Source organism: Budorcas taxicolor, chromosome 1 (assembly GCF_023091745.1).
Source record: "Budorcas taxicolor isolate Tak-1 chromosome 1, Takin1.1, whole genome shotgun sequence".
Lineage (NCBI taxonomy): Eukaryota > Metazoa > Chordata > Mammalia > Artiodactyla > Bovidae > Budorcas > Budorcas taxicolor.
The window spans coordinates 62,867,669-62,893,110 of record NC_068910.1 but is presented as its reverse complement, the minus strand read 5'-3'; positions in this window follow the sequence as shown (position 1 = coordinate 62,893,110).

Sequence of the window (25,442 nt, the reverse complement as noted above, 5' to 3'; positions counted from 1 at the left end):
CTGTGACACGTGCCACCTGGGTGTGAGTCGATCCTCGGCGTGAAAGATGAGCCGGTGAAGGGAAAAGAGGTTCCTCTGGAATGGACTGAGAAATCTGGGGGAGTCTTAGAATGGTGGCACGACCCTGGAATTCCTCTCGCCGTTCCTGTTGAGAGGGCCTCCTATTGAGATGCGACAGGAATACCGGGAACTCTTTCCCGAGGAAACAGGGAAAGGATCCCTCATCTCGACCTACGAGGCGGAAACGGGGCAACTCTGGATGTGGGCGGGACCCTCGTGTTTCCTCTCGAGTGGAGACGGGTATGTCGGGGATCTTCTTGATTTACACCAAGGGTGTGAAAGACCCTTTCGAAGTTCCAGAGGTGAGGTGTGATCAGCCTCGAGACGCCTCAGCGGAAATGGGCCTCATCTCGCCTGGAGGGGAGAACCTCCTGGATTTTCTCGAGTGGTGGCAGGTCTCCTCGAGATACGACGGGGACCTCAGGGACCGGCTCTGGTGGCCACAGGAAGGCCAGTCCCCATGCGAGTTGCCAGGGGCCATCTCGGGATTCCTCTCCGGTCGATGGCGGAGCCTAAGACCTTGTGTGGAGTCGGGGCCGGGACCTGAGGATTCCTCTCCAGTGTTGCCATGGATCTTCGGGTGCTTCTGAGTCTCCCCAGGGGAGTCAGGCTTCGTCTCGAGTGGGGGCATGCACGTGCGCTTTCCTCCCGAGCTGCAGCAGTAGTGTCACGCTTCCTGTCACCTGGATCAAGGGATCTGTGGCTTTCCCTTGAGGCTTTCCCTGGAGGCTTTCCCTCGAGGCTTTCCCACGAGGCTTTGCCCCAGGGCTGTGCCACGTGCCACCTGGGTGTGAGTCGATCCTAGGTATGAAAGACGAGCCGTTGAAGGGAAAAGAGGTTCCTCTGGAATGGACTGAGACATCTGGGGGAGTCTTGGAATGGTGACAAGACCCTGGAGTTCCTCTCGCCGTTCCTGTTGAGAGGGCCTCCTCTTGAGATGCGACAGGAACGCCGGGAACTCTTTCCCGATGAAGCAGGGAAAGGATCCCTCATCTCGAGCTACGAGGCGGAAACGGGGCTCCTCTGGATGTGGGCGGGACCCTCGTGTTTCCTCTTGAGTGGAGACGGGTATGTCGGGGAAATTCTTGATTTGCACCAAGGGTTTGAAGGACCCTTTCGAAGTTCCAGAGGTGAGGTGTAATCAGCCTCGAGACGCCTCAGCGGAAATGGGCCTCATCTCGCCTGGAGGGGAGAACCTCCTGGATTTTCTCGAGTTGTGGCAGGTCTCCTCGAGATACGACGGGGACCTCAGGGACCGGCTCTGTTGGCCTCAGGAAAGTCAGTCCCCATGCGAGTTGCTAGGGGCCATCTCGGGATTCCTCTCCGGTCGATGGCGGAGCCTAAGACCTTGTGTGGAGTCGGGGCCGGGACCTGAGGATAACTCTCAAGTGTTGCCATGGATCTTCGGGTGCTTCTGAGTCTCCCCAGGGGAGTCAGGCTTCGTCTCGAGTGGGGACATGCACGTGCGCTTTCCTTCCGAGCTGCAGCAGTAGTGTCACGCTTCCTGTCACGTGGATCAAGGGATCTGTGGCTTTCCCTTGAGGCTTTCCCTGGAGGCTTTCCCTCGAGGCTTTCCCACGAGGCTTTGCCCCAGGGCTGTGCCACGTGCCACCTGGGTGTGAGTCCATCCTAGGTGTGAAAGACGAGCCGGGGAAGGGAAAAGAGGTTCCTCTGGAATGGACTGAGACATCTGGGGGAGTCTTGGAATGGTGGCACGACCCTGGAGCTCCTCTCGCCGTTCCTGTTGAGAGGGCCTCCTCTTGAGATGCGACAGGAACGTCGGGAACTCTTTCCCGAGGAAGCAGGGAAAGGATCCCTCATCTCGAGCTACGAGGCGGAAACGGGGCTCCTCTGGATGTGGGCGGGACCCTCGTGTTTCCTCTCGAGTGGAGACGGGTATGTTGGGGATCTTGTTGATTTAGACCAACGGTGTGAAAGACCCTTCCGAAGTTCCAGAGGTGAGGTGTGATCAGCCTCAAGACGCCTCAGCGGAAATGGGCCTCATCTCGCCTGGAGGGGAGAACCTCCTTGATTTTCTCGAGTTGCGGCAGGTCTTCTCGAGTTACGACGGGGACCTCAGGTACCCGCTCTGGTGGGCTCAGGAAAGGCCAGTCCCCATGCGAGTTGCTAGCGGCCATCTCGGGATTCCTCTCCCGTCCATACCGGGGCCTAAGACCTTGTGTGGAGTCGGGGCCGGAACCTGAGGATTCCTCTCCAGTGCTGACATGGATCTCGGCGTGCTTCTGAGCCTCCCCATGGAAGTCAGGCCTCGTCTCGAGAGGGGGCATGCACGTGCGCGTTCCTCCCGAGCTGCAGCAGCAGTGTCACGCTTCCTGTCAGGTGGATCAAGGGGTCTGTGGGTTTCCATCGAGGTTGTCCCTCCAGGATTTCCCACAGGGCTGTGCCTCGTGCCACCTTGGTGTGAGTCGATCCTCGGCGTGAAAGACGAGCCGGTGAAGGGAAAAGACGTTCCTCTGGAATGGACTGAGACATCTGGGGGAGTCTTGGAATGGTGGCAAGACCCTGGAGTTCCTCTCGCCGTTCCTGCTCAGAGTGCCTCCTCTTGAGATGCGACGGGAACGCTGGGAACTCTTTCCCGACGAAGCAGGGAAAGGATCCCTCATCTCGAGCTACGAGGCGGAAACGGGGCTCCTCTGGATGTGGGCGGGACCCTCGTGTTTCCTCTCGAATGGAGACGGGTATGTCGGGGAAATTCTTGATTTGCACCAAGGGTGTGAAGGACCCTTTCGAAGTTCCAGAGGTGAGGTGTGATCAGCCTCGAGACGCCTCAGCGGAAATGGGCCTCATCTCGCCTGGATGGGAGAACCTCCTGGATTTTCTCGAGTTGTGGCAGGTCTCCTCGAGATACGACGGGGACCTCAGGGACCGGCTCTGGTTGCCACAGGAAGGCCAGTCCCCATGCGAGTTGCTAGGGGCCATCTCGGGATTCCTCTCCGGTCGATGGCGGAGCCTAAGACCTTGTGTGGAGTCGGGGCCGGGACCTGAGGATTCCTCTCCAGTGTTGCCAGGGATCTTCGGATGCTTCTGAGTCTCCCCAGGGGAGTCAGGCTTCGTCTCGAGTAGGGGCATGCACGTGCGCTTTCCTCCCGAGCTGCAGCAGTAGTGTCACGCTTCCTGTCACGTGAATCAAGGGATCTGTGTCTTTCCCTTGAGGCTTTCCCTGGAGGCTTTCCCTCGAGGCTTTCCCACGAGGCTTTGCCCCAGGGCTGTGCCACGTGCCACCTGGGTGTGAGTCGATCCTAGGTGTGAAAGACGAGCCGGTGAAGGGAAAAGAGGTTCCTCTGGAATGGACTGAGACATCTGGGGGAGTCTTGGAATGGTGGCACGACCCTGGAATTCCTCTCGCAGTTCCTGTTGAGAGGGCCTCCTCTTGAGATGCGACAGGAACACCGGGAACTCTTTCCCGAGGAAACAGGGAAAGGATCCCTCATCTCGACCTACGAGGCGGAAACGGGGCTCCTCTGGATGTGGGCGGGACCCTCGTGTTTCCTCTCGAGTGGAGACGGGTATGTCGGGGATCTTCTTGATTTACACCAAGGGTGTGAAAGACCCTTTCGAAGTTCCAGATGTGAGGTGTGATCAGCCTCGAGATGCCTCAGCGGAAATGGGCCTCATCTCGCCTGGAGGGGAGAACCTCCTGGATTTTCTCGAGTGGTGGCAGGTCTCCTCGAGATACGACGGGGACCTCAGGGACCGGCTCTGGTGGCCACAGGAAGGCCAGTCCCCATGCGAGTTGCTAGGGGCCATCTCGGGATTCCTCTCCGGTCGATGGCGGAGCCTAAGACCTTGTGTGGAGTCGGGGCCGGGACCTGAGGATTCCTCTCCAGTGTTGCCATGGATCTTCGGGTGCTTCTGAGTCTCCCCAGGGGAGTCAGGCTTCGTCTCGAGTGGGGGCATGCACGTGCGCTTTCCTCCCGAGCTGCAGCAGTAGTGTCACGATTCCTGTCACCTGGATCAAGGGATCTGTGGCTTTCCCTTGAGGCTTTCCCTGGAGGCTTTCCCTCGAGGCTTTCCCACGAGGCTTTGCCCCAGGGCTGTGCCACGTGCCACCTGGGTGTGAGTCGATCCTAGGTATGAAAGACGAGCCGGTGAAGGGAAAAGAGGTTCCTCTGGAATGGACTGAGACATCTGGGGGAGTCTTGGAATGGTGGCACCACCCTGGAGTTCCTCTCGCCATTGCTGTTGAGAGGCCCTCCTCTTGAGATGCGACAGGAACGCCGGGAACTCTTTCCCGAGGAAACAGGGAAAGGATCCCTCATCTCGAGCTACGAGGCGGAAACGGGGCTCCTCTAGATGTGGGCGGGACCCTCCTGTTTCCTCTCGAGTGGAGACGGGTATGTTGGGGATCTTCTTGATTTACACCAAGGGTGTGAAAGACCCTTTCGAAGTTCCAGAGGTGAGGTGTGATCAGCCTCAAGACGCCTCAGCGGAAATGGGCCTCATCTCGCCTGGAGGGGAGAACCTTCTGGATTTTCTCGAGTTGCGGCAGGTCTCCTCGAGATACGACGGGGACCTCAGGGACCGGCTCTGGTGGCCTCAGGAAGGCCAGTCCCCATGCGAGTTGCTAGGGGCCATCTCGGGATTCCTCTCCGGTCGATGGCGGAGCCTGAGACCTTGTGTGGAGTCGGGGCCGGGACCTGAGGATTCCTATCCAGTATTGCCATGGATCTTCGGATGCTTCTGAGTCTCCCCAGGGGACTCAGGCTTCGTTTCGAGTGGGGGCATGCACGTGGGCTTTCCTCCCGAGCTGCAGCAGTAGTGTCACGCTTCCTGTCACGTGGATCAAGGGATCTGTGGCTTTCCCTTGAGGCTTTCCCTGGAGGCTTTCCCTCGAGGCTTTCCCACGAGGCTTTGCCCCAGGGCTGTGCCACGTGCCACCTGGGTGTGAGTCGATCCTAGGTGTAAAAGTCGAGCCGAAAAAGGGAAGAGAGGTTCCTCTGGATTGGACTGAGACATCTGGGCGAGTCTTGGAATGGTGGCACGACCCTGGAGTTCCTCTCGCCGTTCCTGTTGAGAGGGCCTCCTCTTGAGATGCGACAGGAATGCCGGGAACTCTTTCCCGAGGAAGCAGGGAAAGGTACCCTCATCTCGAGCTACGAGGCGGAAAAGGGGCTCCTCTGGATGTGGGGGGGACCCTCGTGTTTCCTCTCGAGTGGAGACGGGTATGTCGGGGAAATTCTTGATTTGCACCAAGGGTGTGAAGGACCCTTTCGAAGATCCAGAGGTGAGGTGTGATCAGCCTCGAGACGTCTCAGCGCAAATGGGCCTCATCTCGCCTGGAGGGGAGAACCTCCTGGATTTTTTGGAGTTGCAGCAGGTCTTCTCGAGTTACGACGGGGACCTCAGGGACCCGCTCTGGTGGCCTCAGGAAAGGCCAGTCCCCATGCGAGTTTCTAGGGGCCATCTCGGGATTCCTCTCACGTCCATGCCGGGGCCTAAGTCCTTGTGTGGAGTCGGGGCGGGAAACTGAGGATCGCTCTCTGGTGTTGCCATGGATCTTTGGGTGTTTCTGAGTCACCCCAGGGGAGTTAGGCGTCGTCTCGAGTGGGGCTTTCACGTGCGCTTTCCTCAGGAGCTTCAGCAGTAGTGTGACGCTTCCTGTCACGTGGATCAAGGGATCTGTGGCTTTCCCTCGAGGCTTTCCCTCGAGGCTTTCCCACGAGGCTTTCCCCCAGGGCTGTGCCACGTGCCACCTGGGTGTGAGTCGATCCTCGGCGTGAAAGACGAGCCAGTGAAGGGAAAAGAGGTTCCTCTGGAATGTTCTGAGACATCTGGGGGACTCTAGGAATGGTGGCACGACCCTGAGTTCCTCTCGCCGTTCCTGTTGAGAGGGCCTCCTCTTGAGATGCGACAGGAACGCCGGGAACTCTTTCCCGAGGAAGCAGGGAAAGGATCCCTCATCTCGAGCTACGAGGCGGAAACGGGGCTCCTCTGGATATGGGCGGCACCCTCGTGTTTCCTCTCGAGTGGAGACGGGTATGTTGGGGGTCTTCTTGATTTACACCAAGGGTGGGAAAGACCCTTTCGAAGTTCCAGAGGTGAGGTGTGATCAGCCTCGAGACGCCTCAGCAGAAATGGGCCTCATCTCGCCTGGAGGGGAGAACCTCCTGGATTTTCTCGAGTTGCGGCAGGTCTTCTCGAGATACGACGGGGACCTCAGGGACCGGCTCTGGTGGCCTCAGGAAGGCCAGTCCCCATGCGAGTTGCTAGAGGCCATCTCGGGATTCCTCTCCCGTCGATGGCGGGGTCTAAGACCTTGTGTGGAGTCGGGGCCGGAACCTGAGGATTCCTCTCCAGTGTTGCCATGGATCTTCGGGTGCTTCTGAGTCTCCCCAGGGGAGTCAGGCCTCGTCTCGAGTGGGGGCATGCACGTGCGCTTTCCTCCCGAGCTGCAGCAGTAGTGTCACGCTTCCTGTCACGTGGATCAAGGGATCTGTGGCTTTCCCTTGAGGCTTTCCCTGGAGGCTTTCCCTCGAGGCTTTCCCACGAGGCTTTCCCCCAGGGCTGTGCCACGTGCCACCTGGGTGTGAGTCGATCCTCGGCGTGAAAGACGAGCCGGTGAAGGGAAAAGAGGTTCCTCTGGAATGGACTGAGACATCTCGGGGACTCTTGGAATGGTGGCACGACCCTGGAGTTCCTCTCGCCGTTCCTGTTGAGAGGGCCTCCTCTTGAGATGCGACAGGAACCCCGGGAACTCTTTCCAGAGGAAGCAGGGAAAGGATCCCTCATCTTGAGCTTCGAGGCGGAAACGGGGCTCCTCTGGATATGGGCGGCACCCTCGTGTTTCCTCTCGAGTGGAGACGGGTATGTTGGGGGTCTTCTTCATTTACACCAAGGGTGTGAGAGACCCTTTCGAAGTTCCAGAGGTGAGGTGTGATCAGCCTCAAGACGCCTCAGCGCAAATGGGCCTCATCTCGCCTGGAGGGGAGAACCTCCTGGATTTTTTGGAGTTGCAGCAGGTCTTCTCGAGTTACGACGGGGACCTCAGGGACCCGCTCTGGTGGCCTCAGGAAAGGCCAGTCCCCATGCGAGTTTCTAGGGGCCATCTCGGGATTCCTCTCCCGTCCATGCCGGGGCCTAAGTCCTTGTGTGGAGTCGGGGCGGGAAACTGAGGATCGCTCTCTGGTGTTGCCATGGATCTTTGGGTGTTTCTGAGTCACCCCAGGGGAGTTAGGCGTCGTCTCGAGTGGGGCTTTCACGTGCGCTTTCCTCAGGAGCTTCAGCAGTAGTGTGACGCTTCCTGTCACGTGGATCAAGGGATCTGTGGCTTTCCCTCGAGGCTTTCCCTCGAGGCTTTCCCACGAGGCTTTCCCCCAGGGCTGTGCCACGTGCCACCTGGGTGTGAGTCGATCCTCGGCGTGAAAGACGAGCCAGTGAAGGGAAAAGAGGTTCCTCTGGAATGTTCTGAGACATCTGGGGGACTCTTGGAATGGTGGCACGACCCTGAGTTCCTCTCGCCGTTCCTGTTGAGAGGGCCTCCTCTTGAGATGCGACAGGAACGCCGGGAACTCTTTCCCGACGAAGCAGGGAAAGGATCCCTCATCTCGAGCTACGAGGCGGAAACGGGGCTCCTCTGGATGTGGGCGGGACCCTCGTGTTTCCTCTTGAGTGAAGACGGGTATGTCGGGGAAATTCTTGATTTGCACCAAGGGTTTGAAGGACCCTTTCGAAGTTCCAGAGGTGAGGTGAGATCAGCCTCGAGACGCCTCAGCAGAAATGGGCCTCATCTCGTCTGGAGGGGAGAACCTCCTGGATTTTCTCGAGTTGCGGCAAGTCTTCTCGATATATGACGGGGACCTCAGGGACCGGCACTGGTGGCCTCAGGAAGGCCAGTCCCCATGCGAGTTGCTAGGGGCCAGATCGGGATTCCTCTCCCTTCGATGGCGGGGCCGAAGACCTTGTGTGGAGTCGGGGCCGGAACCTGAGGATTCCTCTCCAGTGTTGCCATGGATCTTCGGGTGCTTCTGAGTCTCCCCATGGGAGTCAGGCCTCGTCTCGAGTGGGGGCATGCACGTGCGTTTTCCTCCGGAGCTGCCGCAGTAGTGTCACGCTTGCTGTCACGTGGATCAAGGGATCTGTGGCTTTCCCTTGAGGGTTTCCCTGGAGGCTTTCCGTCGAAGCTTTCCCACGAGGCTTTCCCCCAGGGCTGTGCCACGTGCCACCTGGGTGTGAGTCGATCCTCGGCGTGAAAGACGAGCCGGTGAAGGGAAAAGAGGTTCCTCTGGAATGCACTGAGACATCTGGGGGACTCTTGGAATGGTGGCACCACCCTGGAGTTCCTCTCGCCGTTCCTGTAGAGAGGGCCTCCTCTTGAGATGTGACAGGAACGCCGGGAACTCTTTCCCGAGGAAGCAGGGAAAGGATCCCTCATCTCGAGCTACGAGGCGGATACGTGGCTCCTCTGGATGTGGGCGGGACCCTCGTGTTTCCTCTCGAGTGGAGACGGGTATGTCGGGGAAATTCTTGATTTGCACAAAGGGTGTGAAGGACCCTTTCGAAGTTCCAGAGGTGAGGTGAGATCAGCCTCAAGACGCCTCAGCAGAAATGGGCCTCATCTCGTCTGGAGGGGAGAACCTCCTGGATTTTCTCGAGTTGCGGCAGGTCTTCTCGAGATACGACGGGGACCTCAGGGACCGGCTCTGGTGGCCTCAGGAAGGCCAGTCCCCATGCGAGTTGCTAGGGGCCATCTCGGGATTCCTCTCCCTTCGATGGCGGGGCCGAAGACCTTGTGTGGAGTCGGGGCCGTAACCTGAGGATTCCTCTCCAGTGTTGCCATGGATCTTCGGGTGCTTCTGAGTCTCCCCAGGGGAGTCAGGCTTCGTCTCGAGTGGGGGCCTGCACGTGCGCTTTCCTCCGGAGCTGCCGCAGTAGTGTCACGCTTGCTGTCACGTGGATCAAGGGATCTGTGGCTTTCCCTTGAGGCTTTTCCTGGAGGCTTTCCCTCGAAGCTTTCCCACGAGGCTTTCCCCCAGTGCTGTGACACGTGCCACCTGGGTGTGAGTCGATCCTCGGCGTGAAAGATGAGCCGGTGAAGGGAAAAGAGGTTCCTCTGGAATGGACTGAGAAATCTGGGGGAGTCTTGGAATAGTGGCACGACCCTGGAATTCCTCTCGCCGTTCCTGTTGAGAGGGCCTCCTATTGAGATGCGACAGGAATACCGGGAACTCTTTCCCGAGGAAACAGGGAAAGGATCCCTCATCTCGACCTACGAGGCGGAAACGGGGCAACTCTGGATGTGGGCGGGACCCTCGTGTTTCCTCTCGAGTGGAGACGGGTATGTCGGGGATCTTCTTGATTTACACCAAGGGTGTGAAAGACCCTTTCGAAGTTCCAGAGGTGAGGTGTGATCAGCCTCGAGACGCCTCAGCGGAAATGGGCCTCATCTCGCCTGGAGGGGAGAACCTCCTGGATTTTCTCGAGTGGTGGCAGGTCTCCTCGAGATACGACGGGGACCTCAGGGACCGGCTCTGGTGGCCACAGGAAGGCCAGTCCCCATGCGAGTTGCTAGGGGCCATCTCGGGATTCCTCTCCGGTCGATGGCGGAGCCTAAGACCTTGTGTGGAGTCGGGGCCGGGACCTGAGGATTCCTCTCCAGTGTTGCCATGGATCTTCGGGTGCTTCTGAGTCTCCCCAGGGGAGTCAGGCTTCGTCTCGAGTGGGGGCATGCACGTGCGCTTTCCTCCCGAGCTGCAGCAGTAGTGTCACGCTTCCTGTCACCTGGATCAAGGGATCTGTGGCTTTCCCTTGAGGCTTTCCCTGGAGGCTTTCCCTCGAGGCTTTCCCACGAGGCTTTGCCCCAGGGCTGTGCCACGTGCCACCTGGGTGTGAGTCGATCCTAGGTATGAAAGACGAGCCGTTGAAGGGAAAAGAGGTTCCTCTGGAATGGACTGAGAAATCTGGGGGAGTCTTGGAATGGTGGCAAGACCCTGGAGTTCCTCTCGCCGTTCCTGTTGAGAGGGCCTCCTCTTGAGATGCGACAGGAACGCCGGGAACTCTTTCCCGAGGAAGCAGGGAAAGGATCCCTCATCTCGAGCTACGAGGCGGAAACGGGGCTCCTCTGGATGTGGGCGGGACCCTCGTGTTTCCTCTTGAGTGAAGACGGGTATGTCGGGGAAATTCTTGATTTGCACCAAGGGTTTGAAGGACCCTTTCGAAGTTCCAGAGGTGAGGTGAGATCAGCCTCGAGACGCCTCAGCAGAAATGGGCCTCATCTCGTCTGGAGGGGAGAACCTCCTGGATTTTCTCGAGTTGCGGCAAGTCTTCTCGATATATGACGGGGACCTCAGGGACCGGCTCTGGTGGCCTCAGGAAGGCCAGTCCCCATGCGAGTTGCTAGGGGCCATCTCGGGATTCCTCTCCCTTCGATGGCGGGGCCGAAGACCTTGTGTGGAGTCGGGGCCGGAACCTGAGGATTCCTCTCCAGTGTTGCCATGGATCTTCGGGTGCTTCTGAGTCTCCCCATGGGAGTCAGGCCTCGTCTCGAGTGGGGGCATGCACGTGCGTTTTCCTCCGGAGCTGCCGCAGTAGTGTCACGCTTGCTGTCACGTGGATCAAGGGATCTGTGGCTTTCCCTTGAGGGTTTCCCTGGAGGCTTTCCCTCGAAGCTTTCCCACGAGGCTTTCCCCCAGGGCTGTGCCACGTGCCACCTGGGTGTGAGTCGATCCTCGGCGTGAAAGACGAGCCGGTGAAGGGAAAAGAGGTTCCTCTGGAATGCACTGAGACATCTGGGGGACTCTTGGAATGGTGGCACCACCCTGGAGTTCCTCTCGCCGTTCCTGTAGAGAGGGCCTCCTCTTGAGATGCGACAGGAACGCCGGGAACTCTTTCCCGAGGAAGCAGGGAAAGGATCCCTCATCTCGAGCTACGAGGCGGATACGTGGCTCCTCTGGATGTGGGCGGGACCCTCGTGTTTCCTCTCGAGTGGAGACGGGTATGTCGGGGAAATTCTTTATTTGCACAAAGGGTGTGAAGAACCCTTTCGAAGTTCCAGAGGTGAGGTGAGATCAGCCTCAAGACGCCTCAGCAGAAATGGGCCTCATCTCGTCTGGAGGGGAGAACCTCCTGGATTTTCTCGAGTTGCGGCAGGTCTTCTCGAGATACGACGGGGACCTCAGGGACCGGCTCTGGTGGCCTCAGGAAGGCCAGTCCCCATGCGAGTTGCTAGGGGCCATCTCGGGATTCCTCTCCCTTCCATGGCGGGGCCGAAGACCTTGTGTGGAGTCGGGGCCGTAACCTGAGGATTCCTCTCCAGTGTTGCCATGGATCTTCGGGTGCTTCTGAGTCTCCCCAGGGGAGTCAGGCTTCGTCTCGAGTGGGGGCCTGCACGTGCGCTTTCCTCCGGAGCTGCCGCAGTAGTGTCACGCTTGCTGTCACGTGGATCAAGGGATCTGTGGCTTTCCCTTGAGGCTTTCCCTGGAGGCTTTCCCTCGAAGCTTTCCCACGAGGCTTTCCCCCAGTGCTGTGACACGTGCCACCTGGGTGTGAGTCGATCCTCGGCGTGAAAGATGAGCCGGTGAAGGGAAAAGAGGTTCCTCTGGAATGGACTGAGAAATCTGGGGGAGTCTTGGAATGGTGGCACGACCCTGGAATTCCTCTCGCCGTTCCTGTTGAGAGGGCCTCCTATTGAGATGCGACAGGAATACCGGGAACTCTTTCCCGAGGAAACAGGGAAAGGATCCCTCATCTCGACCTACGAGGCGGAAACGGGGCAACTCTGGATGTGGGCGGGACCCTCGTGTTTCCTCTCGAGTGGAGACGGGTATGTCGGGGATCTTCTTGATTTACACCAAGGGTGTGAAAGACCCTTTCGAAGTTCCAGAGGTGAGGTGTGATCAGCCTCAAGATGCCTCAGCGGAAATGGGCCTCATCTCGCCTGGAGGGGAGAACCTCCTGGATTTTCTCGAGTGGTGGCAGGTCTCCTCGAGATACGACGGGGACCTCAGGGACCGGCTCTGGTGGCCACAGGAAGGCCAGTCCCCATGCGAGTTGCCAGGGGCCATCTCGGGATTCCTCTCCGGTCGATGGCGGAGCCTAAGACCTTGTGTGGAGTCGGGGCCGGGACCTGAGGATTCCTCTCCAGTGTTGCCATGGATCTTCGGGTGCTTCTGAGTCTCCCCAGGGGAGTCAGGCTTCGTCTCGAGTGGGGGCATGCACGTGCGCTTTCCTCCCGAGCTGCAGCAGTAGTGTCACGCTTCCTGTCACCTGGATCAAGGGATCTGTGGCTTTCCCTTGAGGCTTTCCCTGGAGGCTTTCCCTCGAGGCTTTCCCACGAGGCTTTGCCCCAGGGCTGTGCCACGTGCCACCTGGGTGTGAGTCGATCCTAGGTATGAAAGACGAGCCGTTGAAGGGAAAAGAGGTTCCTCTGGAATGGACTGAGACATCTGGGGGAGTCTTGGAATGGTGGCAAGACCCTGGAGTTCCTCTCGCCGTTCCTGTTGAGAGGGCCTCCTCTTGAGATGCGACAGGAACGCCGGGAACTCTTTCCCGACGAAGCAGGGAAAGGATCCCTCATCTCGAGCTACGAGGCGGAAACGGGGCTCCTCTGGATGTGGGCGGGACCCTCGTGTTTCCTCTTGAGTGAAGACGGGTATGTCGGGGAAATTCTTGATTTGCACCAAGGGTTTGAAGGACCCTTTCGAAGTTCCAGAGGTGAGGTGTAATCAGCCTCGAGACGCCTCAGCGGAAATGGGCCTCATCTCGCCTGGAGGGGAGAACCTCCTGGATTTTCTCGAGTTGTGGCAGGTCTCCTCGAGATACGACGGGGACCTCAGGGACCGGCTCTGTTGGCCTCAGGAAAGTCAGTCCCCATGCGAGTTGCTAGGGGCCATCTCGGGATTCCTCTCCGGTCGATGGCGGAGCCTAAGACCTTGTGTGGAGTCGGGGCCGGGACCTGAGGATAACTCTCAAGTGTTGCCATGGATCTTCGGGTGCTTCTGAGTCTCCCCAGGGGAGTCAGGCTTCGTCTCGAGTGGGGACATGCACGTGCGCTTTCCTTCCGAGCTGCAGCAGTAGTGTCACGCTTCCTGTCACGTGGATCAAGGGATCTGTGGCTTTCCCTTGAGGCTTTCCCTGGAGGCTTTCCCTCGAGGCTTTCCCACGAGGCTTTGCCCCAGGGCTGTGCCACGTGCCACCTGGGTGTGAGTCCATCCTAGGTGTGAAAGACGAGCCGGGGAAGGGAAAAGAGGTTCCTCTGGAATGGACTGAGACATCTGGGGGAGTCTTGGAATGGTGGCACGACCCTGGAGCTCCTCTCGCCGTTCCTGTTGAGAGGGCCTCCTCTTGAGATGCGACAGGAACGCCGGGAACTCTTTCCCGAGGAAGCAGGGAAAGGATCCCTCATCTCGAGCTACGAGGCGGAAACGGGGCTCCTCTGGATGTGGGCGGGACCCTCGTGTTTCCTCTCGAGTGGAGACGGGTATGTTGGGGATCTTGTTGATTTAGACCAACGGTGTGAAAGACCCTTCCGAAGTTCCAGAGGTGAGGTGTGATCAGCCTCAAGACGCCTCAGCGGAAATGGGCCTCATCTCGCCTGGAGGGGAGAACCTCCTTGATTTTCTCGAGTTGCGGCAGGTCTTCTCGAGTTACGACGGGGACCTCAGGTACCCGCTCTGGTGGGCTCAGGAAAGGCCAGTCCCCATGCGAGTTGCTAGCGGCCATCTCGGGATTCCTCTCCCGTCCATACCGGGGCCTAAGACCTTGTGTGGAGTCGGGGCCGGAACCTGAGGATTCCTCTCCAGTGCTGACATGGATCTCGGCGTGCTTCTGAGCCTCCCCATGGAAGTCAGGCCTCGTCTCGAGAGGGGGCATGCACGTGCGCGTTCCTCCCGAGCTGCAGCAGCAGTGTCACGCTTCCTGTCAGGTGGATCAAGGGGTCTGTGGGTTTCCATCGAGGTTGTCCCTCCAGGATTTCCCACAGGGCTGTGCCTCGTGCCACCTTGGTGTGAGTCGATCCTCGGCGTGAAAGACGAGCCGGTGAAGGGAAAAGACGTTCCTCTGGAATGGACTGAGACATCTGGGGGAGTCTTGGAATGGTGGCAAGACCCTGGAGTTCCTCTCGCCGTTCCTGCTCAGAGTGCCTCCTCTTGAGATGCGACGGGAACGCTGGGAACTCTTTCCCGACGAAGCAGGGAAAGGATCCCTCATCTCGAGCTACGAGGCGGAAACGAGGCTCCTCTGGATGTGGGCGGGACCCTCGTGTTTCCTCTCGAATGGAGACGGGTATGTCGGGGAAATTCTTGATTTGCACCAAGGGTGTGAAGGACCCTTTCGAAGTTCCAGATGTGAGGTGTGATCAGCCTCGAGACGCCTCAGCGGAAATGGGCCTCATCTCGCCTGGATGGGAGAACCTCCTGGATTTTCTCGAGTTGTGGCAGGTCTCCTCGAGATACGACGGGGACCTCAGGGACCGGCTCTGGTTGCCACAGGAAGGCCAGTCCCCATGCGAGTTGCTAGGGGCCATCTCGGGATTCCTCTCCGGTCGATGGCGGTGCCTAAGACCTTGTGTGGAGTCGGGGCCGGGACCTGAGGATTCCTCTCCAGTGTTGCCAGGGATCTTCGGATGCTTCTGAGTCTCCCCAGGGGAGTCAGGCTTCGTCTCGAGTAGGGGCATGCACGTGCGCTTTCCTCCCGAGCTGCAGCAGTAGTGTCACGCTTCCTGTCACGTGAATCAAGGGATCTGTGTCTTTCCCTTGAGGCTTTCCCTGGAGGCTTTCCCTCGAGGCTTTCCCACGAGGCTTTGCCCCAGGGCTGTGCCACGTGCCACCTGGGTGTGAGTCGATCCTAGGTGTGAAAGACGAGCCGGTGAAGGGAAAAGAGGTTCCTCTGGAATGGACTGAGACATCTGGGGGAGTCTTGGAATGGTGGCACGACCCTGGAATTCCTCTCGCAGTTCCTGTTGAGAGGGCCTCCTCTTGAGATGCGACAGGAACACCGGGAACTCTTTCCCGAGGAAACAGGGAAAGGATCCCTCATCTCGACCTACGAGGCGGAAACGGGGCTCCTCTGGATGTGGGCGGGACCCTCGTGTTTCCTCTCGAGTGGAGACGGGTATGTCGGGGATCTTCTTGATTTACACCAAGGGTGTGAAAGACCCTTTCGAAGTTCCAGATGTGAGGTGTGATCAGCCTCGAGACGCCTCAGCGGAAATGGGCCTCATCTCGCCTGGAGGGGAGAACCTCCTGGATTTTCTCGAGTGGTGGCAGGTCTCCTCGAGATACGACGGGGACCTCAGGGACCGGCTCTGGTGGCCACAGGAAGGCCAGTCCCCATGCGAGTTGCTAGGGGCCATCTCGGGATTCCTCTCCGGTCGATGGCGGAGCCTAAGACCTTGTGTGGAGTCGGGGCCGGGACCTGAGGATTCCTCTCCAGTGTTGCCATGGATCTTCGGGTGCTTCTGAGTCTCCCCAGGGGAGTCAGGCTTCGTCTCGAGTGGGGGCATGCACGTGCGCTTTCCTCCCGAGCTGCAGCAGTAGTGTCACGATTCCTGTCACCTGGATCAAGGGATCTGTGGCTTTCCCTTGAGGCTTTCCCTGGAGGCTTTCCCTCGAGGCTTTCCCACGAGGCTTTGCCCCAGGGCTGTGCCACGTGCCACCTGGGTGTGAGTCGATCCTAGGTATGAAAGACGAGCCGGTGAAGGGAAAAGAGGTTCCTCTGGAATGGACTGAGACATCTGGGGGAGTCTTGGAATGGTGGCACCACCCTGGAGTTCCTCTCGCCATTGCTGTTGAGATGCCCTCCTCTTGAGATGCGACAGGAACGCCGGGAACTCTTTCCCGAGGAAACAGGGAAAGGATCCCTCATCTCGAGCTACGAGGCGGAAACGGGGCTCCTCTAGATGTGGGCAGGACCCTCCTGTTTCCTCTCGAGTGGAGACGGGTATGTTGGGGATCTTCTTGATTTACACCAAGGGTGTGAAAGACCCTTTCGAAGTTCCAGAGGTGAGGTGTGATCAGCCTCAAGACGCCTCAGCGGAAATGGGCCTCATCTCGCCTGGAGGGGAGAACCTTCTGGATTTTCTCGAGTTGCGGCAGGTCTCCTCGAGATACGACGGGGACCTCAGGGACCGGCTCTGGTGGCCTCAGGAAGGCCAGTCCCCATGCGAGTTGCTAGGGGCCATCTCGGGATTCCTCTCCGGTCGATGGCGGAGCCTGAGACCTTGTGTGGAGTCGGGGCCGGGACCTGAGGATTCCTATCCAGTATTGCCATGGATCTTCGGATGCTTCTGAGTCTCCCCAGGGGACTCAGGCTTCGTTTCGAGTGGGGGCATGCACGTGGGCTTTCCTCCCGAGCTGCAGCAGTAGTGTCACGCTTCCTGTCACGTGGATCAAGGGATCTGTGGCTTTCCCTTGAGGCTTTCCCTGGAGGCTTTCCCTCGAGGCTTTCCCACGAGGCTTTGCCCCAGGGCTGTGCCACGTGCCACCTGGGTGTGAGTCGATCCTAGGTGTAAAAGTCGAGCCGAAAAAGGGAAGAGAGGTTCCTCTGGATTGGACTGAGACATCTGGGCGAGTCTTGGAATGGTGGCACGACCCTGGAGTTCCTCTCGCCGTTCCTGTTGAGAGGGCCTCCTCTTGAGATGCGACAGGAATGCCGGGAACTCTTTCCCGAGGAAGCAGGGAAAGGAACCCTCATCTCGAGCTACTAGGCGGAAAAGGGGCTCCTCTGGATGTGGGGGGGACCCTCGTGTTTCCTCTCGAGTGGAGACGGGTATGTCGGGGAAATTCTTGATTTGCACCAAGGGTGTGAAGGACCCTTTCGAAGATCCAGAGGTGAGGTGTGATCAGCCTCGAGACGTCTCAGCGGAAATGGGCCTCATCTCGCCTGGAGGGGAGAACCTCCTGGATTTTCTCGAGTTGCGGCAGGTCTCCTCGAGATACGACGGGGACCTCAGGGACCGGCTCTGGTGGCCTCAGGAAGGCCAGTCCCCATGCGAGTTGCTAGGGGCCATCTCGGGATTCCTCTCCGGTCGATGGCGGAGCCTAAGACCTTGTGTGGAGTCGGGGCCGGGACCTGAGGATTCCTCTCCAGTGTTGCCATGGATCTTCGGATGCTTCTGAGTCTCCCCAGGGGAGTCAGGCTTCGTCTCGAGTGGGGGCATGCACGTGCGCTTTCCTCCCGACCTGCAGCAGTACTGTCACGCTTCCTGTCACGTGGATCAAGGGATCTGTGGCTTTCCCTTGAGGCTTTCCCTGGAGGCTTTCCCTGGAGGCTTTCCCACGAGGCTTTGCCCCAGGGCTGTGCCACGTGCCACCTGGGTGTGAGTCGATCCTAGGTGTGAAAGACGAGCCGAAAAAGGGAAGAGAGGTTCCTCTGGAATGTTCTGAGACATCTGGGGGACTCTTGGAATGGTGGCACGACCCTGAGTTCCTCTCGCCGTTCCTGTTGAGAGGGCCTCCTCTTGAGATGCGACAGGAACGCCGGGAACTCTTTCCCGAGGAAGCAGGGAAAGGATCCCTCATCTCGAGCTACGAGGCGGAAACGGGGCTCCTCTGGATATGGGCGGCACCCTCGTGTTTCCTCTCGAGTGGAGACGGGTATGTTGGGTGTCTTCTTGATTTACACCAAGGGTGGGAAAGACCCTTTCGAAGTTCCAGAGGTGAGGTGTGATCAGCCTCAAGATGCCTCAGCAGAAATGGGCCTCATCTCGCCTGAAGGGGAGAACCTCCTGGATTTTCTCGAGTTGCGGCAGGTCTTCTCGAGATACGACGGGGACCTCAGGGACCGGCTCTGGTGGCCTCAGGAAGGCCAGTCCCCATGCGAGTTGCTAGAGGCCATCTCGGGATTCCTCTCCCGTCGATGGCGGGGTCTAAGACCTTGTGTGGAGTCGGGGCCGGAACCTGAGGATTCCTCTCCAGTGTTGCCATGGAACTTCGGGTGCTTCTGAGTCTCCCCAGGGGAGTCAGGCCTCGTCTCGAGTGGGGGCATGCACGTGCGCTTTCCTCCCGAGCTGCAGCAGTAGTGTCACGCTTCCTGTCACGTGGATCAAGGGATCTGTGGCTTTCCCTTGAGGCTTTCCCTGGAGGCTTTCCCTCGAGGCTTTCCCACGAGGCTTTCCCCCAGGGCTGTGCCACGTGCCACCTGGGTGTGAGTCGATCCTCGGCGTGAAAGACGAGCCGGTGAAGGGAAAAGAGGTTCCTCTGGAATGGACTGAGACATCTCGGGGACTCTTGGAATGGTGGCACGACCCTGGAGTTCCTCTCGCCGTTCCTGTTGAGAGGGCCTCCTCTTGAGATGCGACAGGAACCCCGGGAACTCTTTCCAGAGGAAGCAGGGAAAGGATCCCTCATCTTGAGCTTCGAGGCGGAAACGGGGCTCCTCTGGATATGGGCGGCACCCTCGTGCTTCCTCTCGAGTGGAGACGGGTATGTTGGGGGTCTTCTTCATTTACACCAAGGGTGTGAAAGACCCTTTCGAAGTTCCAGAGGTGAGGTGTGATCAGCCTCAAGACGCCTCAGCGGAAATGGGCCTCATCTCGCCTGGAGGGGAGAACCTCCTGGATTTTTTGGAGTTGCAGCAGGTCTTCTCGAGTTACGACGGGGACCTCAGGGACCCGCTCTGGTGGCCTCAGGAAAGGCCAGTCCCCATGCGAGTTTCTAGGGGCCATCTCGGGATTCCTCTGCCGTCCATGCCGGGGCCTAAGTCCTTGTGTGGAGTCGGGGCGGGAAACTGAGGATCGCTCTCTGGTGTTGCCATGGATCTTTGGGTGTTTCTGAGTCACCCCAGGGGAGTTAGGCGTCGTCTCGAGTGGGGCTTTCACGTGAGCTTTCCTCAGGAGCTTCAGCAGTAGTGTGACGCTTCCTGTCACGTGGATCAAGGGATCTGTGGCTTTCCCTCGAGGCTTTCCCTCGAGGCTTTCCCACGAGGCTTTCCCCCAGGGCTGTGCCACGTGCCACCTGGGTGTGAGTCGATCCTCGGCGTGAAAGACGAGCCAGTGAAGGGAAAAGAGGTTCCTCTGGAATGTTCTGAGACATCTGGGGGACTCTTGGAATGGTGGCACGACCCTGAGTTCCTCTCGCCGTTCCTGTTGAGAGGGCCTCCTCTTGAGATGCGACAGGAACGCCGGGAACTCTTTCCCGAGGAAGCAGGGAAAGGATCCCTCATCTCGAGCTACGAGGCGGAAACGGGGCTCCTCTGGATATGGGCGGCACCCTCGTGTTTCCTCTCGAGTGGAGACGGGTATGTTGGGGGTCTTCTTGATTTACACCAAGGGTGGGAAAGACCCTTTCGAAGTTCCAGAGGTGAGGTGTGATCAGCCTCGAGACGCCTCAGCAGAAATGGGCCTCATCTCGCCTGGAGGGGAGAACCTCCTGGATTTTCTCGAGTTGCGGCAGGTCTTCTCGAGATACGACGGGGACCTCAGGGACCGGCTCTGGTGGCCTCAGGAAGGCCAGTCCCCATGCGAGTTGCTAGAGGCCATCTCGGGATTCCTCTCCCGTCGATGGCGGGGTCTAAGACCTTGTGTGGAGTCGGGGCCGGAACCTGAGGATTCCTCTCCAGTGTTGCCATGGATCTTCGGGTGCTTCTGAGTCTCCCCAGGGGAGTCAGGCCTCGTCTCGAGTGGGGGCATGCACGTGCGCTTTCCTCCCGAGCTGCAGCAGTAGTGTCACGCTTCCTGTCACGTGGATCAAGGGATCTGTGGCTTTCCCTTGAGGCTTTCCCTGGAGGCTTTCCCTCGAGGCTTTCCCACGAGGCTTTCCCCCAGGGCTGTGCCACGTGCCACCTGGGTGTGAGTCGATCCTCGGCGTGAAAGACGAGCCGGTGAAGGGAAAAGAGGTTCCTCTGGAATGGACTGAGACATCTCGGGGACTCTTGGAATGGTGGCACGACCCTGGAGTTCCTCTCGCCGTTCCTGTTGAGAGGGCCTCCTCTTGAGATGCGACAGGAACCCCGGGAACTCTTTCCAGAGGAAGCAGGGAAAGGATCCCTCATCTTGAGCTTCGAGGCGGAAACGGGGCTCCTCTGGATATGGGCGGCACCCTCGTGTTTCCTCTCGAGTGGAGACGGGTATGTTGGGGGTCTTCTTCATTTACACCAAGGGTGTGAGAGACCCTTTCGAAGTTCCAGAGGTGAGGTGTGATCAGCCTCAAGACGCCTCAGCGGAAATGGGCCTCATCTCGCCTGGAGGGGAGAACCTCCTGGATTTTTTGGAGTTGCAGCAGGTCTTCTCGAGTTACGACGGGGACCTCAGGGACCCGCTCTGGTGGCCTCAGGAAAGGCCAGTCCCCATGCGAGTTTCTAGGGGCCATCTCGGGATTCCTCTCCCGTCCATGCCGGGGCCTAAGTCCTTGTGTGGAGTCGGGGCGGGAAACTGAGGATCGCTCTCTGGTGTTGCCATGGATCTTTGGGTGTTTCTGAGTCACCCCAGGGGAGTTAGGCGTCGTCTCGAGTGGGGCTTTCACGTGCGCTTTCCTCAGGAGCTTCAGCAGTAGTGTGACGCTTCCTGTCACGTGGATCAAGGGATCTGTGGCTTTCCCTCGAGGCTTTCCCTCGAGGCTTTCCCACGAGGCTTTCCCCCAGGGCTGTGCCACGTGCCACCTGGGTGTGAGTCGATCCTCGGCGTGAAAGACGAGCCAGTGAAGGGAAAAGAGGTTCCTCTGGAATGTTCTGAGACATCTGGGGGACTCTTGGAATGGTGGCACGACCCTGAGTTCCTCTCGCCGTTCCTGTTGAGAGGGCCTCCTCTTGAGATGCGACAGGAACGCCGGGAACTCTTTCCCGAGGAAGCAGGGAAAGGATCCCTCATCTCGAGCTACGAGGCGGAAACGGGGCTCCTCTGGATATGGGCGGCACCTTCGTGTTTCCTCTCGAGTGGAGACGGGTATGTTGGGGGTCTTCTTGATTTACACCAAGGGTGGGAAAGACCCTTTCGAAGTTCCAGAGGTGAGGTGTGATCAGCCTCGAGACGCCTCAGCAGAAATGGGCCTCATCTCGCCTGGAGGGGAGAACCTCCTGGATTTTCTCGAGTTGCGGCAGGTCTTCTCGAGATACGACGGGGACCTCAGGGACCGGCTCTGGTGGCCTCAGGAAGGCCAGTCCCCATGCGAGTTGCTAGAGGCCATCTCGGGATTCCTCTCCCGTCGATGGCGGGGTCTAAGACCTTGTGTGGAGTCGGGGCCGGAACCTGAGGATTCCTCTCCAGTGTTGCCATGGATCTTCGGGTGCTTCTGAGTCTCCCCAGGGGAGTCAGGCCTCGTCTCGAGTGGGGGCATGCACGTGCGCTTTCCTCCCGAGCTGCAGCAGTAGTGTCACGCTTCCTGTCACGTGGATCAAGGGATCTGTGGCTTTCCCTTGAGGCTTTCCCTGGAGGCTTTCCCTCGAGGCTTTCGCACGAGGCTTTCCCCCAGGGCTGTGCCACGTGCCACCTGGGTGTGAGTCGATCCTCGGCGTGAAAGACGAGCCGGTGAAGGGAAAAGAGGTTCCTCTGGAATGGACTGAGACATCTCGGGGACTCTTGGAATGGTGGCACGACCCTGGAGTTCCTCTCGCCGTTCCTGTTGAGAGGGCCTCCTCTTGAGATGCGACAGGAACCCCGGGAACTCTTTCCAGAGGAAGCAGGGAAAGGATCCCTCATCTTGAGCTTCGAGGCGGAAACGGGGCTCCTCTGGATATGGGCGGCACCCTCGTGTTTCCTCTCGAGTGGAGACGGGTATGTTGGGGGTCTTCTTCATTTACACCAAGGGTGTGAGAGACCCTTTCGAAGTTCCAGAGGTGAGGTGTGATCAGCCTCAAGACGCCTCAGCGGAAATGGGCCTCATCTCGCCTGGAGGGGAGAACCTCCTGGATTTTTTGGAGTTGCAGCAGGTCTTCTCGAGTTACGACGGGGACCTCAGGGACCCGCTCTGGTGGCCTCAGGAAAGGCCAGTCCCCATGCGAGTTTCTAGGGGCCATCTCGGGATTCCTCTCCCGTCCATGCCGGGGCCTAAGTCCTTGTGTGGAGTCGGGGCGGGAAACTGAGGATCGCTCTCTGGTGTTGCCATGGATCTTTGGGTGTTTCTGAGTCACCCCAGGGGAGTTAGGCGTCGTCTCGAGTGGGGCTTTCACGTGCGCTTTCCTCAGGAGCTTCAGCAGTAGTGTGACGCTTCCTGTCACGTGGATCAAGGGATCTGTGGCTTTCCCTCGAGGCTTTCCCTCGAGGCTTTCCCACGAGGCTTTCCCCCAGGGCTGTGCCACGTGCCACATGGGTGTGAGTCGATCCTCGGCGTGAAAGACGAGCCAGTGAAGGGAAAAGAGGTTCCTCTGGAATGTTCTGAGACATCTGGGGGACTCTTGGAATGGTGGCACGACCCTGAGTTCCTCTCGCCGTTCCTGTTGAGAGGGCCTCCTCTTGAGATGCGACAGGAACGCCGGGAACTCTTTCCCGAGGAAGCAGGGAAAGGATCCCTCATCTCGAGCTACGAGGCGGAAACGGGGCTCCTCTGGATATGGGCGGCACCCTCGTGTTTCCTCTCGAGTGGAGACGGGTATGTTGGGGGTCTTCTTGATTTACACCAAGGGTGGGAAAGACCCTTTCGAAGTTCCAGAGGTGAGGTGTGATCAGCCTCGAGACGCCTCAGCAGAAATGGGCCTCATCTCGCCTGGAGGGGAGAACCTCCTGGATTTTCTCGAGTTGCGGCAGGTCTTCTCGAGATACGACGGGGACCTCAGGGACCGGCTCTGGTGGCCTCAGGAAGGCCAGTCCCCATGCGAGTTGCTAGAGGCCATCTCGGGATTCCTCTCCCGTCGATGGCGGGGTCTAAGACCTTGTGTGGAGTCGGGGCCGGAACCTGAGGATTCCTCTCCAGTGTTGCCATGGATCTTCGGGTGCTTCTGAGTCTCCCCAGGGGAGTCAGGCCTCGTCTCGAGTGGGGGCATGCACGTGCGCTTTCCTCCCGAGCTGCAGCAGTAGTGTCACGCTTCCTGTCACGTGGATCAAGGGATCTGTGGCTTTCCCTTGAGGCTTTCCCTCGAGGCTTTCCCTCGAGGCTTTCCCACGAGGCTTTCCCCCAGGGCTGTGCCACGTGCCACCTGGGTGTGAGTCGATCCTCGGCGTGAAAGACGAGCCGGTGAAGGGAAAAGAGGTTCCTCTGGAATGGACTGAGACATCTCGGGGACTCTTGGAATGGTGGCACGACCCTGGAGTTCCTCTCGCCGTTCCTGTTGAGAGGGCCTCCTCTTGAGATGCGACAGGAACCCCGGGAACTCTTTCCAGAGGAAGCAGGGAAAGGATCCCTCATCTTGAGCTTCGAGGCGGAAACGGGGCTCCTCTGGATATGGGCGGCACCCTCGTGTTTCCTCTCGAGTGGAGACGGGTATGTTGGGGGTCTTCTTCATTTACACCAAGGGTGTGAGAGACCCTTTCGAAGTTCCAGAGGTGAGGTGTGATCAGCCTCAAGACGCCTCAGCGGAAATGGGCCTCATCTCGCCTGGAGGGGAGAACCTCCTGGATTTTTTGGAGTTGCAGCAGGTCTTCTCGAGTTACGACGGGGACCTCAGGGACCCGCTCTGGTGGCCTCAGGAAAGGCCAGTCCCCATGCGAGTTTCTAGGGGCCATCTCGGGATTCCTCTCCCGTCCATGCCGGGGCCTAAGTCCTTGTGTGGAGTCGGGGCGGGAAACTGAGGATCGCTCTCTGGTGTTGCCATGGATCTTTGGGTGTTTCTGAGTCTCCCCAGGGGAGTTAGGCGTCGTCTCGAGTGGGGCTTTCACGTGCGCTTTCCTCAGGAGCTTCAGCAGTAGTGTGACGCTTCCTGTCACGTGGATCAAGGGATCTGTGGCTTTCCCTCGAGGCTTTCCCTCGAGGCTTTCCCACGAGGCTTTCCCCCAGGGCTGTGCCACGTGCCACCTGGGTGTGAGTCGATCCTCGGCGTGAAAGACGAGCCAGTGAAGGGAAAAGAGGTTCCTCTGGAATGTTCTGAGACATCTGGGGGACTCTTGGAATGGTGGCACGACCCTGAGTTCCTCTCGCCGTTCCTGTTGAGAGGGCCTCCTCTTGAGATGCGACAGGAACGCCGGGAACTCTTTCCCGAGGAAGCAGGGAAAGGATCCCTCATCTCGAGCTACGAGGCGGAAACGGGGCTCCTCTGGATATGGGCGGCACCCTCGTGTTTCCTCTCGAGTGGAGACGGGTATGTTGGGGGTCTTCTTGATTTACACCAAGGGTGGGAAAGACCCTTTCGAAGTTCCAGAGGTGAGGTGTGATCAGCCTCGAGACGCCTCAGCAGAAATGGGCCTCATCTCGCCTGGAGGGGAGAACCTCCTGGATTTTCTCGAGTTGCGGCAGGTCTTCTCGAGATACGACGGGGACCTCAGGGACCGGTTCTGGTGGCCTCAGGAAGGCCAGTCCCCATGCGAGTTGCTAGAGGCCATCTCGGGATTCCTCTCCCGTCGATGGCGGGGTCTAAGACCTTGTGTGGAGTCGGGGCCGGAACCTGAGGATTCCTCTCCAGTGTTGCCATGGATCTTCGGGTGCTTCTGAGTCTCCCCAGGGGAGTCAGGCCTCGTCTCGAGTGGGGGCATGCACGTGCGCTTTCCTCCCGAGCTGCAGCAGTAGTGTCACGCTTCCTGTCACGTGGATCAAGGGATCTGTGGCTTTCCCTTGAGGCTTTCCCTGGAGGCTTTCCCTCGAGGCTTTCCCACGAGGCTTTCCCCCAGGGCTGTGCCACGTGCCACCTGGGTGTGAGTCGATCCTCGGCGTGAAAGACGAGCCGGTGAAAGGAAAAGAGGTTCCTCTGGAATGGACTGAGACATCTCGGGGACTCTTGGAATGGTGGCACGACCCTGGAGTTCCTCTCGCCGTTCCTGTTGAGAGGGCCTACTCTTGAGATGCGACAGGAACCCCGGGAACTCTTTCCAGAGGAAGCAGGGAAAGGATCCCTCATCTTGAGCTTCGAGGCGGAAACGGGGCTCCTCTGGATATGGGCGGCACCCTCGTGTTTCCCCTCGAGTGGAGACGGGTATGTTGGGGGTCTTCTTCATTTACACCAAGGGTGTGAGAGACCCTTTCGAAGTTCCAGAGGTGAGGTGTGATCAGCCTCAAGACGCCTCAGTGGAAATGGGCCTCATCTCGCCTGGAGGGGAGAACCTCCTGGATTTTTTGGAGTTGCAGCAGGTCTTCTCGAGTTACGACGGGGACCTCAGGGACCCGCTCTGGTGGCCTCAGGAAAGGCCAGTCCCCATGCGAGTTTCTAGGGGCCATCTCGGGATTCCTCTCCCGTCCATGCCGGGGCCTAAGTCCTTGTGTGGAGTCGGGGCGGGAAACTGAGGATCGCTCTCTGGTGTTGCCATGGATCTTTGGGTGTTTCTGAGTCACCCCAGGGGAGTTAGGCGTCGTCTCGAGTGGGGCTTTCACGTGCGCTTTCCTCAGGAGCTTCAGCAGTAGTGTGACGCTTCC